General features: G+C 39.1%; 1 long non-coding RNA gene across 1 annotated transcript; it reads left to right on the plus strand.

The window, feature by feature from the left end:
* Window positions 1-2,909: 2,909 nt before the first annotated feature.
* On the plus strand, window positions 2,910-6,397 carry LOC123385227. Its single transcript, XR_006597421.1, has 4 exons — window positions 2,910-3,275; window positions 3,509-3,628; window positions 4,516-4,630; window positions 5,462-6,397. It is a non-coding gene; the product is annotated as an uncharacterized LOC123385227 (long non-coding RNA).
* Window positions 6,398-9,991: the final 3,594 nt, after the last annotated feature.

Genomic DNA, 9,991 nt, shown 5'->3' on the forward strand with positions numbered 1-9,991 from the left:
TTTTGGCATTTATCATGTTTGGTGTTCTCTGAACTTTCTGGATATAGGGTTTGGTGACTGACATTAATTTGGAGAAATCTTCAGTCATTATTGTTTCAAATATTTCTTCTGTTCCTTTTTCTCCTTTCCTTCTGTTATTCCCATTATGTATATGTTACACATTTTGTAGTTGTTCTACAGTCCTTATGTTTTCTGTTCTGTGTTATGCCCAGAATTCGTGATCCCCAAAGACCACCAGGGAGCCGAGTCCGATGCAAAAGCAAAGAGCCTTTATTCGAGCTAGCTCGAGCTCAATCCCTTACCTGCACCTATGAAGCCGTGAGATACCGGGGAGAAAGTTTCAAAAGGACAAAGGTTTTATTGGGGCCTAGGGGCAGTTGGTGAGGTAATGGCTGTGGCCTCAGCAGATTCGCTGGGGAAGGGTCAGAGTCCGGTTAGGCAGGTCGCCGGGCGTGTTTTGAAAGGGAAGTTTGAACGGGTGAGCGGGAGGTTACTCAAGGGGAGGAGGCGTGGTCAAGGTGAAGGACACAGAACAGGACGGAGTCGCCTTCGTAGGCCCGCCCTTTCATTCTTCGTTTTTAGTCTTTTCAGTCTTTGTTTTTCAGGTTTAGAGCGTTCTATTGATACTGTTGGAGAAGTAAATAAAGTACGCCAAAAATGGCCAATGGGGCTAAAACAAACTCTAGCTTAGAGACCTGTCCTCTGTTTTCTTCTTCCTTTGTTTGCTGTGTGCCCGAAAACCCCCACAGATATGGAGGCTGTCAGCTATAAATGACCCTCCCCACTTGCATTCTGGGCTCAGAACTTTGGAGAAACAGTCTTCTCTGAGCCCACTGGTGTTAAATAAATCTCCAAGCCACCAAGATCTCCAAGTGCTGCTTGGTTTTTCCGCCAGTGTTTGAGCCTGGTTCCATAAGAATACCAGGCAATTTTTCCTCACCTGTGTCCAATCTACTGAAAAGCCCCATCAAAGGCAAGCTTCATTTCTGTTACAAGGTTTTTATTTTTTTTATTAAAAACATTTTTTTAAATGTTTTTATTCATTTTTCAGAGAGAGAGAGAGAGAGAGAGAATGCGTGGGCAGGGTAGGGGCAGAGAGAGAGGGAGACACAGAATCTGAAGCAGGCTCCAGGCTCTGAGCTGTCAGCATCCGACGATTTGGGGCTTGAACTCAAGAGCCGTGAGATCATGACCTGAGCCGAAGTCAGAAGCTTAACTGACTGAGCTACCCAGGTGCCCCAAAACCACTATCACACTATATGTTAACAAATTAGAATTTAAGTAAAATTTCGAAAAAAAAAGAAAAAGAATGGAAAATTTACAATTTAAATAAATAAATAAATAAATAAATAAATAAATAAAATGACCATATTTCTGTATGAAAAAAGTTTTGGAAACAATGTGGTAGTTGCACAGTGATATGAATGTAATTAGTGAATTAGTGAATTATACACTTAAAAATGGTTAATAGAAATCACAAATTTTGTGTCAAATATATGTTTTACCATGATAAAAAAAATGATCATGTTAAAAAAATAAAATAAAAATTGTTTCTCTTCTTCTTCTCCTGCTGGAAGCCCTGGGAGAATTTTCTCCAACATTTACCACGAGAATCTGGCTAAGCTATTGGAGGTTAATCTCACAATCTTGTGGAACATGTTTATGAATGTATCCCCCCTGTAGTTTTTAATTCTCAGAATTGTCTGCCCTGAGCCTCCAGTAATTCACCAATACAGTTCAGTTTTTCTTACCTGGCACTGGTTTCTTAAGGAACTTTCTGCTTGTGAGTCCCTGCTCTAGTAAACTAATACTTCTGTATTTGCCTGTTTGTTTCTCTAATTGGAGGGTCAGCAGTTTGTCCTGTGTTCTCCCCTTTCTTGTGGATCCAACAAGAGTTGTTTGTTCAGCATTTCACTTGTTAGGATGGACTGGTGACTTTCAAGCTCCCTAAATAGGTAACTAGAAACTGGAACCTTCTTGTACTGTGTGTGTCAGTTTTTAATATGAAGTTAATGGTAGTAAAATAGTATATTCTTTTTATTTTTAAACTTTTTATATATTACTAGAACCGTTGATTCATACAAATTATGTTCACACTGAAAGGGTGGACCTACGCCGGCCGACTCCATCTTGTTCTGTGTCCTGCACCTTGACCACGCCTCATCCCCTTGAGTAACCTCCTGCTCAGCTGTTCAAACTTCCCGATCAAAACACGCCGCGACCTGCGTAACCGGACTCCGACCCTTCCCCAGCCAATCAGCCGAGGCCACGACCCTTCCCCAGCGAATCTGCTGAGGCCACAGCCATTACCTCACCAACTGCCCCTAGACCCCAATAAAACCTTTGTGCTTTTGAAACTCGCTCTCTCTCTGGTATCTCACCGCTGCATCAGTGCAGGTAGAGGATTGAGCTCAAGCTAGCTCGAATAAAGGCTCTTTTGCTTTTGCATTGGACTTGGCTCCCTGGTGGTCTTTGGGGATCACGAATTCTGGGCATAACAACACGTATGTATCTATATCTTTATGAATATATGTGTATCTGATTTTAACAGTTGTGCAACCACTCCCCAAACCATATGTATAATTGTGTTAGGGCTAGTTTTTAAATAGAAGAACCTAGTTTACCTTTGAAGTAAAGTGTCATTTTCCCATATATCAATGATATATGTTTTTGTTTCATTGGTCACTTTTCACTGATAGCACAGTCTTAGTAATTATGGCTTTATGAAAATCCCTGATTACTTGAAGACCAACACTTTGTCCCTACTATACTAGTTTTTTCTAAGACTGCTTAGGACAAAAAAAAAAAAAAAAAAAAAAAAAAAAAAGACTCAAGACAATCTGTAGAGTCCTACAAGAAGGAAATAGCTTGTGTAACATGTATAGTTTCCAAAAGTAATGAACAAGTAAGTGTCTCCAAGAGAGTAGAGCCTGATATCCTAGAGAACAATAAACAAGGAAGTTACATTTGGTCAGGAATGTGGGTATAATAAAGGAACTTTCCCCACAGTAAGTTAAAGTCAGTAAATTTGAAAAAAGAGTGCCTTTTAGGCCTTGCCCGCAACATTGTTTGATTCTTACTGGCAGCTGTGCACCCTGTGTTTTCTCTCCCCTTTCCAAAATGTAAGTTTTCTACTCTGGTTATATTGTCATTGTACACAGGACTGATAGTTTGTCCTTTATATCATACTTTTCAAGACCACAACAACTGGGTCCAGCCATAGTAGAGAACTACTCAATATCCAGAGATCTTGAATGGTCTTTCAACTATCTATGGTAAGTGGATAAAACTTTGGATTGTCATCCTTGGGGAAAGAGTGAATATATACCCCCTGTGGGAAGAGGGTGCACATAGATATTTATAAACAGAAAGGTGGTTTATGCAGAATTTGTAGCTGCTCAACACTGCACTTGTTCCCCACTTTTTTTTTTTTTTTTTTTTTTTGAGGAGGGTGGGAAGGGAGACAGGAAAGAAAGAAACCCTAACAGGGTCCATGCTGTCAGTGCAGAGCCTGATGAGGAGCTTGATCTCATGAACAATGACCATGACCAGAGCTGAAATCCAGAGTCAGATGCTTAACCAACTGGGCCACCCAGGGGCTCCTGTTATCCATCTCTTGATCCCAGAGGTAAAGGTTTCTAATCTCTCTTGTTCTTTTATGTGTATGTATGCTCCTCTCAGCTCTATTTGCTTCTTGTCTATTTGGAATGGGGAGCACTGCCAGAGAGGCCTTGGGTGGCATAAGGCGAGGATGGCAGAAATTCTTCTGGCCATTTGGAGGAAGATTACTCTGTGAATCTGTTTACTTTTTTGAGAAAAAACAAAACAAAACAAAACAAAAACTGAGCTTCTAATACATTTTTGCTATGTCTTAATTAAGGCACCTTTAACAAAGTACCATAGATAGGTTCATTTATTACCCATAGTTCTGGAGGCTGGGAGTCTCAGATCAGAATGCCACCATGATTAAGTCCAGAGAGGTCACTGACTTCTCTTTGTATCCTCATGTGACAGAAAATGAACAAGCTAGTTTTCTGCCCGCTTTCCATGAGAAAAATAATCTCACTTATGAGGAGGGCTTCGCTTCATTACCTAATTAGTTCTCAGAGGTCCCACCACCACATACTATCACATTAAGGGTTAAAATTTCAACATATGAATTTTAGGGTAACATAGACTTTCAGTATGTAACATGCTGTTTATTTTGACCTCCGTTTGTTGCAGCAGTTAGTTGATCTTGTCTAATAAAAAGATTACTAAAAGAGCACAAAAAACATACATTAACAAATTCATCCAGAATGAAACCTGTTCAACTTCTAGCCCCTTATTGCCATTTTCAATCAATTCTATAATCATTCTTCTATAACTATGTAGCCTTAATGTAACGTTTAACTTGCCCAAATTATTATTTTTTATGGTGACAATAGTAAAAGACTTTGATGGCTAAATTCAACACATACAGTGGTAAGACTGGCTTCTGCCATGTCTGGCTGAAGTATGTTGTTATGTCATCAGGAAATCTGTCTTTTATTCCTCTTGGCTTGGATTTCCTCTGTGTTGGCTTCATTGGGGTAAAGATGGCAAATGGCTGACTCAGGCTACAACTCAGGCTTTAAACCTACACATTCTGGTGAGTAGTATGCTGCTTCTCCAACCTCTCTTTCTCTCTCTCTCTCTCTTTTTTTTTTAAATTAATGATTTTTTTTTAAAGTAGGTTCTATGCCCAGTATGGGACTTGAACTCATGACTCTGAGGACAAGAGTCTCATGCTCTACTGACAGAGCCAGCCAGGCACTCCTCTAATATCTATTTTTGAGAGCACCATAATTGGTCTACTTTGCATTATATGCTCATATCTAAAGCAATCAGTTTGCCGTAAAATAATTTTGATGCCACATGCCTAACCTTGCAGTATGGACACATCAGAACTGCAAAGAATGAATCCCATTTATGAAATAGAGGTTCATCTAAAAGATAAAGGGGAAAAGTAATGAGAAAATACACACACACACACACACACACACACCCAAAACACAGATTTCCACTGTTGAGGACCTATCTAAATTTCAACTGTAGTTATAAATGCTGAAAATAAGTTAGTTTCACAGTTCTCCCATAGTGTCATGAATTAAAAAATGTATACATGGTTGGGGCGCCTGGGTGGCTCAGTCAGTTAAGCGTCCGACTTCAGCTCAGGTCATGATCTCATGGTCCATGAGTTCAAGCCCTGCGTCGGGCTCTGTGCTGACAGCTCGAGGCCTGGAGCCTGTTTCTGATTCTGTGTCTCCCTCTTTGTCTGACCCTCCCCTGTTCATGCGCTCTCTCTGTCTGCCTCAAAAATAAATAAATGCTAAAAAAAATGTATACATGGAATCATAATCACCTCCCCATTTCTCTGTTCATCCTCCTTCAAAATGAAATGAGAATATTTCAGCGTCATGATTTTATTTTTCTTTTGTAGATGTCTTTCAGGCACTAATATGGGATTGAGTTTGGCCTGATACGGCATTCTATCTCCTAGTACCATCATCCATATGTCATATGAAAAATAGAATTGACTTTGTATATGGTATACTTTGTTTTTCCTGTATATAATTAATGATGTTCCAACATCATCTGCTGAGTTAGATACAGAAGAGTTTTCCTACTGATTTGTAAAGGCATTGCTACCAGACAGATGTTCAAATGGGAGGCTATGAATCATGCCTTTCTAATCTGTTTATTGTTTGTCTACCACTGTCCCATCATCACACAGCTGGTATCCCTAAGCGTCTTAATATTTGACAGGATGAAGTGCTCCTCCTATTGCTACAGCTTTAAATTTGTCTCTGCTATGCATTGCCCTTCATTATTCCACATGGGTTTGTAGTTTACTTGTCAGCTTTGCAAATCATTTTTGGGATTTGGATCAGAAGCACATCCAATTTATAGATTAATTTGCAGAACATTGACATTCTTACGACATTTAGTCTCTCCCACGATGGGTACAGGATCCATTTCCTGTTTTGCATATTAGTGTGCACTTTTAGTAGTGATAGTTGTAGTAGTAGTAATGATAACAACAACCAGTTGCATGGTGGACACTGTGGCAGACGTTGTTCTCAATGTTCTGTCTGTGTATCAACTCCTATATTGCTGCTGGTGGGAAGTATTATCTACGTTACACTAATGATGAAACTGAGGTACAGGGAACTTAATGACATGTGCTGTTATTTAAGAGGAAGAGTTGATATTTGAACCCATGCAGTGTGCCTCTTCACTAAGATCGGATAATGCCTCCCTAAGAACGTGGATCTCCTTTTTAGTGATTCTACCATTGGTTTAGTACCTTAGATTTTCTCATTAAATAATAACACTTTATGTGCATAACTGCAATAAAAGTATTGTTACACCCCCACCCTTAAACTAGTCGTGTTTACTTGCTTTCGTATTACCTTAGCTAAGACTTCCAGGAAAACGAGCATGACCAAGGGTGATAGACTTGCACTTGATTTAAAATAGACTATCTTTTAGTATTAATATTTAGCAAGATGTTTGCTGCTTTAATAGTCAACATTATCAAGTTATTTCTCTTCTGTTTCTTCCATTTTTTCACTATAAATGGTGCTTAACTTTTAAAAATGCATTTTCTGCTTCTATTTTTTACTGTTAAAACTTGGGCTTTCCTGAGATGCATCCCATGCTCTCAGAAGAGAATGCAGAGTCAAAAAAGCGTGACTTCCGTGTTGACTTTCTATGGGCCTTGGGAGGGTTACTTAAGTTCCCGAACAGTAACAATCTTAGATGCTGGCGAGAGGGAAACTTGCTCTGGGCCCTGCCCTTTGGGAGGTCCTATGCATCACAATCACACACACAAAATGAATTCATTAAATAATACTTGAATGCCTTTTATTGGTTTTTAGGTAAACATTTAACAACAGCCTGTCAAAAATGTCTGTGTATGTATGCATATACGTACCTGTATGTATACCTATAAATTTCATTGATATAAAGGGTATATAATGTAGTGCTGATAAATAATAAAATACTCAACACTATTTATTGTAAATTATACATAGCTAATTGTTTTTCACAGAATGTTTACATTTATTTATTTATTTATTTATTTATTTATTTATTTTTGCTTCACTCTGTATGTATAATCAACTTTTCATTCTATTGACTAGCAAGTGTAGTCCTGACATGTATATTGGTTGATATTTTTCACTTACGTCGAACAGACAAAGTGAAATAATGAAGACATGTATTAGAAGTCCATTTGTGCATCAGTGATGCAAGCAACTTCTTTGCTGAACTGGATAGTCAGTTTAGAACTAGAGAATAACGTTTTTCAATTTTTTATTCTACTCACAATGCAATGGCTATGCACAAAACACGTTCAGGTTTGATATGTACGATTAACATGTTCTCTTTCACTTTCTTATGCTTAGACAGTCAACAAAATAATAAATATCTGATTATAGTGTTTGCCTTTTGTTTTGGGTTGTGTAATTGCCCCCAACATGGCAGACTTCATCTCCATGTGGAGGAGGCATGCAGTGGTGCACCAGTATAAACTGCCTCTGCACACAGATAAAACAGATATAAAGTCCTTTCAGCACAGAACATAGTAAAATGTATTATGGGGCGCCTACGTGTTAAGTGTTAGACTTTGGTTCAGGTCATGATCTTGCGTTTATGAGTTTGAGCCCCACATAGGGCTCTGTCCTGACAGCTCGGATTCTGTGTCTCCCTCTCTCTTTGCTTCTCTCTCTCTGTCTCAAAAATAAGCATTAAAAATGTATTAAAATAGTGATCCATTTTGAATATTTATTTTCTTAACTTTTAATATAATGTTAAAGTGTATGTTTACAAAATTTAATTCTCAGTAGTGTCTGTATTTATTTATTTTAATTTTTTTAATGTTTATTTTTGAGACAGAGAAAGACAGAGCATGAACGAGGGAGGGTCAGAGAGAGGGAGACACAGAATCTGAAGCAGGCTCCAGGCTCTGAGCTGTCAGCACAGAGCCCGACGTGGGGCTCGAACTCACGGACCATGAGATCATGACCTGAGCCGAAGTCGGACGCTCAACCGACTGAGCCACACAGGCTCCCCGTGTATTTATTTATTTTAAAGTTTATTTATTTATTTTTGAGAGACAGAGAGAAAGAGAGAGAGAGAGAGAGAGAGAGAGAGAGAAGGGCAGAGAGAGAGGGAGAGAGAGTATCCCAAGCAGGATCCACACTGTCAGCACTGAGCCTAACACAGGTCTTGAACTCACAAACAGTAAGATCATGATCTGAGCCAAAATCAAGGGTTAGAGGCTTAATTGAGCCACCCAGGTACTCCAATAATGTCTGTGTTTAAAAATTGGCTTGTAAAGTTCCTGAAGATGCAAGTTGTTCTGAGCCTTCGTGAACAGACTCCAGCATATTAGCACATCTGCATGCAAATTCAGCACCTATTGCAGATATATTGCGCCCCATAACACTAAACATATACTTTTCCATATGTTTCATGCTCCAGAAAAACACTGTCTATGCCTCTTGTGCTGTACTTTAAAGCAAAAATGTGACTAAATTCATTGATATGAGATGGACTTTGGAGCACAAGGAGGATTTGGACAGAAGTGCTAAGGAAAGCTTATTAATAACTACCCAAATCCTTCTTTAAGACAGGGCCAGAGCAATAGGTTTTGCATGATGAAGTATCAAGTTCAATACTGCAAAACTTCCTTCACTTTGTATTCCAATTCATGATCCTGGAGTTACACATTCATTAATCTGGTACTTGCAGATTGTATAAAGTTGTATAAAGCAGGAGAGAAATATTATACAGCTCTGTTTGATTTATACGTTTTTCTTTTCTTTTTTCTTTTCCTTTCCTTTCCTTTCCTTTCCTTTCCTTTCCTTTCCTTTCCTTTCCTTTCCTTTCCTTTCCTTTCCTTTTTCTCTTCTCTTCTCTTCTCTGCTCTTCTCTTCTCTTCTCTTGTCTTCTCTTCTCTTTTCTTTTATTGAAAGAGAGGCCTCAAGTGAGCAAAGGTGGAGAGAGAGAGAGAGAGAGAGAGAGAGAGAGAGAGAGAGGATCCCACAAGGGGCAGAGAGAGAGACAGAGAAGCAGGGCTCATCTGATAGAGCTTGAGTTCACTGGAAGTGGGGCATGAGCTCACCCCTTGAATGACTCGAACTCACGAACCTGTAAGATCATGACCTGAGCCAAAGTCAGATGCTTAACTGACTCAGCGACCAAAAGAGAGAGAGAGAGAGAGAGAGAGAGAGAGAGAGAGAGAGAGAATCCCAATGCAGAGCCCAATGTGGGGCTTGAACACATGAAGCTGTGAAATCATGACATGAGCAGAAACCAAGAGTCTGAAGCTTAACCAACCGAACCACCCAGGCAACCTTAGGCTGAGTTTAATTGTAGATCTTGATAAAATTAAATATGCTGTTATAACTACTATCTGATATAGAAACAGAACTTTACCATCATTTCAGAAGTGTTCCACATTATGCTTATCTTTGGCAGTCAGTAACAACTCAGAAGTGTAATCTTTACCTGACTTCTTCTCCCATGCATTAGTATATTGGGAGCAATGACTCTTGCTATAGGCTATTCTATGTTTAAGCAGTTCTGGACAAAGCCTAAGCCCTAGAAGAATAGAAGCTGCCTTGTTTTTGTTGGTGGTGCTTGTTTTAGTTAAACGTCTTATGTTGAGTGTATATGTTTATGTTGAAAATAAATCATTTGAATGGGTCAGGCAAGAACTTGATAATTTGAATATTGGCTTCCTTTCTGGTAGGCTTGATTGGCCTAATAACCAAATTACTGGCGACTAGTTAACCAGCTAGGTTATTCAGGGGAGTCAAATTAATACAAGAGAAGCGTGTCACTTTTAAAGGTACTTGATAGTTGTAAAATATGCACCTTCGTAAACTCTTCTGATGAAATTAGTTCTAAAGAGGACAGTCTGTCAATCCCTACATACTCTCAGTTGCTGCAGAATATCACA

Source organism: Felis catus, chromosome B1, assembly GCF_018350175.1.
Source record: "Felis catus isolate Fca126 chromosome B1, F.catus_Fca126_mat1.0, whole genome shotgun sequence".
Taxonomy (NCBI): domain Eukaryota; kingdom Metazoa; phylum Chordata; class Mammalia; order Carnivora; family Felidae; genus Felis; species Felis catus.